The sequence below is a fragment of the Lactuca saligna genome, chromosome 2 (assembly GCF_052625555.1).
Source record: "Lactuca saligna cultivar CGN05327 chromosome 2, ASM5262555v1, whole genome shotgun sequence".
Taxonomy (NCBI): domain Eukaryota; kingdom Viridiplantae; phylum Streptophyta; class Magnoliopsida; order Asterales; family Asteraceae; genus Lactuca; species Lactuca saligna.
The window spans coordinates 56,706,624-56,712,298 of record NC_136418.1 but is presented as its reverse complement, the minus strand read 5'-3'; the positions used below and the strand labels follow the sequence as shown (position 1 = coordinate 56,712,298).

Genomic DNA, 5,675 nt, shown 5'->3' with positions numbered 1-5,675 from the left:
TGATTTAATCTAATTATATATATATATATATATATATATATATATATATATATATATATATATATATATATATATATATATATTATATATTTTAAATTTAAGTTATCACACCATCCATTTTAGTTAATTTAACTAAAACTGAATAAAAGACACATTTAAGAATTTATAACCATGCTTATCATAAATCACTTTAATGATCTATGTAAATGAATAAACTAAAGAAATTAGGTACGTAGTTATTTATTTTGTCTTTCCAGCTTATGGAGTTATATATAGAAAAGAGAATATTAAAAAAAAATTAAAGAAATAATTGAACATTAAAAGAATCCACTTATAAGAAATGATACCTTGAACAGATCATGGATGGTCAATGTGTTTATGTGTTTTTCTGGTTTTTTTGGTTTTGGTTCATTAAATTATTTTGCAATTTTAGTCCCTGCTTCATGGTTTATTACTCAAACCCTTAATTTAAGTTTCTCAAGCCTTGTTAAACGACTATTTTACCTTTTGATATTTTGTATTATTAATAATCTTTATAACTATCCGTAGCCCTTAGGGCCCACCACCATCCACCTCTTTCCCATTTCACAATCTTCCTCAAGTTCCCTATTAGTTTTTGCTATTAACAGTCCTTACTCAACCCTTCTTGTATGATAGAATTTTTATATTTTGTATTAATAAAACCAACATCCTGTAAAGTAGAAAAACGCAATACATACAACATCATGTCTCAATCGAAAACAAGAAAACTTATTTCCAAAAGATATTATACTTTTTGAGATGAGTGAAATGTGAAACTTAAGTGAAAAAGTTGTAGGATAAGTGGGGGTCGATGCAATATGTTAAATTTGATGTAAGGACTAAAAATGCTAAGAAAACATGAGTTAGGTACTAAAACTGCAAAGAAATTTTTTGAAACAATGTAAACACAAGAAACAAATTTGTAATTTGGTTTTTCTTTTACCATACATAAATAATTTTGTGTGATTACTCATTTGATCAATAGATCAAATATGTTGAATCTATGCATTTAATGGAAATGTGGTCGCTCTTAAATCTTAATAATTTATAATAATAACTGAAGTTACTATTGTTAAATATAATAAACACACAAGCTCATAGATGTAGAGAAGTAACCAAAAAACATTTGCTTATAAATATGTAAAAATAATAATATGAAGGTTCAAAGAGTTCCACACTCGAACATATTTACATACAGTCATACACATACACACGTGTGTATATATAGATACACATATACATAAGTTCTTTAACATCAAAATAGAAAGCTCAATAACATCGATGAGGATATCATATCTATTTTCACCTTTTATCCTCCACAACTCTCTTAGCTACCCCAAATTATATACATGAATGTGTCTCAAGTTGCTACTGTGTTTTTCAATTTCACCAACACAAGTCATCTCGATGTTAAATAACATTTCAATGCTTCCACAATAAGTAACATGAAGATTCACAAGATTATTATGTTTCTTCATTTCAATCTTTCTAAAAATGCAAGTATCAACTTCGTCACTACTACTAAGTTGATAAGGCCATATCTCTTTCAGCTTATTCATTTTCCCAATTAACAATATCTCCACATTAGGAATCAGCATCTGCCCAATAATTAAGATATGTTGAACATCAATAGGGAAGTACAAACTTTCATTACATAGACAATTCTAGTATAGAGGTACCTCTGTTAAAGATAAGTTGAATTGCAGAGATATTATTGGACATAGAAGATGTTGCAGATGTTTTCTCAGGATAAATGCTAGTGAAGTCAGGAAGGCCATCAAGTATCAGCTCCACTAGCTGTGGTAGCTCAATTACACTAGCAGTGTTGCAAAGAGCAGTCAACTTTGGTAGACTATACAAACATAGAAACTTTAGCTCCTTCTATTTTCCAATTGTTGATAGTAACTTTCTGATGCCACAATGAGCAAAACTAAGAAATTTTTCATATGCTAAACCTTCAAGATTTTCCATTTTTTTATAAAACTCTTCGTTAAACCTAGGAGACTTATCTCCATACATGAGTCTCAAAAGTGATAGGTTTGGGTACTTAGAGTCACTAGGAAACTCATATATACCTGTGCAAGTAATAGAAATTGTTTTGCAAGACTCTCTCATTTCAGCTCTACACCACTTTGAAATATCACCATGGTTGATTATCCATGAAAAATCACCTTTAGCAACTCTACCTAACACAAAAGCTAGCAAAGATAATGCATTTTAACACACCCAATGTAATTGGTATCGATCAACAAATTTGCATTTTTCAGATTCTGCACACATGTTTTTGTCCTGTCTCTCTCATCTCCTACAGCAGAAACATCATTTAACAATCGTATGTTAAATGATGTTTCTGTTGTGGGAGATAAGAGAGACAGGACAAAAACATGTGTGCAGAATCTTAAAAATATAAATTTGTTGATCGATAGCAATTACATTGGGTGTGTTAAAATGCATGATCTTTGCTTGCTTATGTATGGAGATAGACTTATGTATGGAGATATGTCTCTTGTGAGTTCCTCGATTGGAATATGAAAGTCAAAACAAACCACAAAGTAGAAAAATCCTTTTCTCCTCCTCTTCTTTTAAATAGGTATAGCTTATCTCAATGAGTTTAACTGCAAGGGGCAAAATACCATCTAATATCACTAAAAGTTTTTTTTATTCTTCGAACATCTTCCCATACCTTATACGAAGACGATCAGCCCTTGCTGTTATACTCATTTCTATTAGAGGTTGACCCATGTATTCTGCTACAGCTTGCTGAATAGATAACATGTTAATCTTTTGTCCAATAACCGCCTTCACAATCCAATCAAACATTTTCTTATCTTCTGTAGCTTTTTTCAAGTGTTCCGTCATTGTGGTTTTCCCCACACCTCCCATTCCACATAAGGCTATCACTTGGCTCGTGTGATCTTGTTGAAGGAACTTGAGTGCATCGTTAAAACTTTTCTCTCTTGATTTGAAGTAATTTTGGCCATCATCATCCCACAATGTTGAAGCAGATGCATTTTGACTTTTCCAAGAGGTTTTTGAGCATTATTCCAAATTATCTTACTATTTTCTTTAATAAGACTTCCCATCTCCTCTGTAATCATGAATGCATTCCTTCTTGCTCGATACCTCATTTTCAAGTTAAAACATCCATTCCCTATGCTTGAAATAAGTTGAGCATCTTTCTTAATTTTTTCCACATCTTTTAACCACCGTCTTACATGAGCACGAACATGTATCTCTAGATTACTTATGTTGTTTGTTTCCATGTGATTTTTAACATCACAGCTTGTACAATCCGGTTGCTTCATTCTAGTATTCATGTTCCTAACATGTTTTGCGGAGGAAAAGAGATAATCTAGCTGTTTTTTGACAGGAACCATTAATGATTCAACAATAGGACTAATGATTGCAGATACAAACTCCATCTTTCAATATTCATGCTCCTAACATGTTTTGTGGAGGAAAAGAGATAATCTAGCTGTTTTTTGACAGGAATCATTAATGATTCAACAAGAGGACTAATGATTGCAGATACAAACCCCATCTTTCAATATTCATGCACCTAACATGTTTTGTGGAGGAAAAGAGATAACCTAACTGTTTATTGACAGGAACCATTGCCGATACATACTCCATCTTTCAATATTCTAGCTTTTACATAGACCTGTAAACCATGTAACAGATATAAAAAAGGGATGAAATTGTTAAAAGTTGTTACTTAGTATATAAAATCCATGGATATTTTCAATATTAATTTGCAAAACTATCTTTTTTCAAATATCATGTATAACCCAAAGATAATTAACATTATAGAAATTGCCTTCAGGATTTAAGACACATAACATATTTAGTAGGTAAATTAATGTGTATGTAAATTCATAGTTAATATGATGTTTGTCTTCCCTTGTCAACTTCACCTTTGTTTTCTTTAAATTGATTGAAAGCTGGAATAGATTGTTAATTTCACCATCGTGTAAAATTGAGAAAGATAAGGAAGAAATAGCGTGCCTCGAAATAGGGGATTTATTAGGGCTAGAACTGATATCTACTTAGAAGCATCCATCCTAAGAAAACCTCTAAAACATTGTTCAATAATCAAAAGAAGGAAATTGAGGAGGCATAGTTATCCATTTAAACATTTACTTGAATTTATCCGTAGACCATTCACAAACAATCCACAACGAGTAGCAAAGAAAACATTTTTTTTCCAGATATATACTCAAGGATCGACAGATCCACAACAAAAACAACTAAGACAGGTGATTCTTTAAAAAAAGAGAAAAAATTTCAACAAAAACGTACCTGGCTCTACTAGATGCGCTTGTGCTAATGCTTTGTGTTTTGTAAAGTGGGTTTGTGAACAAGTAGTTCGAATTGTGATGAAGAAGCGCAATATAATGTCAGTTTCAACCCTTGAAGATGTAATATTTTTCATTTACACCACATATATTCCCTATATAGTTTTGGCGCATCACTTTCCAAGAAGGAAAAGAATCTGTTAAAAGTATCAAAATAACCGTATTTGTTGCAAATGATTATTAGTTGATCTAATATTTCAAAAATATTATATTAATTTCATTTAACAACGAAAAAAACATGTGTTTTCTTGTTTACTTGTGAAAAGCAAATTACAAGAACGGTCATTAAAGTAATTTGTGCTTTTGATTTTTAACATGTTTTTTTCATCTGGATGGACCCTTTTGTGGGGTTTTGTTTCGAGTTTGGTCACATGCATGGCAACTTAAAATGACAATACGTCCATTATCATCTTTTCTTTTGTATAATTATCAGGACTAATGTGCCATTCGTTGAGCCCTACCCGTTACGATCACCCACTATGACTACCACGATAATTCAACATTTTAAATTGTTTCTACATGTTGATTATCCCGTAATCAACAAGTCATTTCCCACTTTAGTGGTCTAAAAAGAAAAAAAAAATTAATTCAGTGACCATTTAAACCCAAAAATCAAACTTTGTGAATTTTTCATGACAATAACTTTTTTTTTCTATTCTAGTTTATAATATATATATATATATATATATATATATATATATATATATATATATATATATATATATATATAGAGAGAGAGAGAGAGAGAGAGAGAGAGAGGATCAAATGAGATCACCTAAAAGGTTGAGAACGCAAGAACAATTGTAAACCAATCATTCCATAGGGGCGTAAAAGGAATGTTACAATATAATTAAATATGGATAATTAATTAATTCCTACAATCATGGGATGTTGTCTAACTGATTGATATTTTACCCAGATACTAAAAATGAATTTAATCTATTTTTAATCAAATAGAGTACGAAAAAAAAAAAAAAAAACTTTTTACCATGATTAAAAAACGTTTTTTTTACCGGTATATCAAAAAGAATGATTTTACCATGATTAAAAAACATTTTTTTTAATTTACCAGTATTTCAAAAAGATTGATGAATTAATCATTTCAACCGAATATTTGTAATCATACAAACATAAAACATATTTGTAATCAAATATGAATCCGTTGTAATCGTAAATGAATAAATGAATTAAGTTATAATGATAAGAATTAACATTAAATTAACCAAATGTGTGCCATGATAGACATAAATATTGTTCATGATTAAAAAAAAAGTCTAATATAATCATAATCATAAATAA

General features: G+C 30.1%; 1 long non-coding RNA gene across 1 annotated transcript; it reads right to left on the bottom strand.

Annotated features, from left to right (window-relative positions):
• Nucleotides 1–1,125: 1,125 nt before the first annotated feature.
• On the bottom strand, nucleotides 1,126–4,429 carry LOC145030995 (uncharacterized). The gene is made up of 3 exons (XR_013676820.1): nucleotides 4,321–4,429; nucleotides 1,701–3,682; nucleotides 1,126–1,619 (listed from the first exon to the last, which is right to left on the bottom strand). It is a non-coding gene; the product is annotated as an uncharacterized LOC145030995 (long non-coding RNA).
• Nucleotides 4,430–5,675: the final 1,246 nt, after the last annotated feature.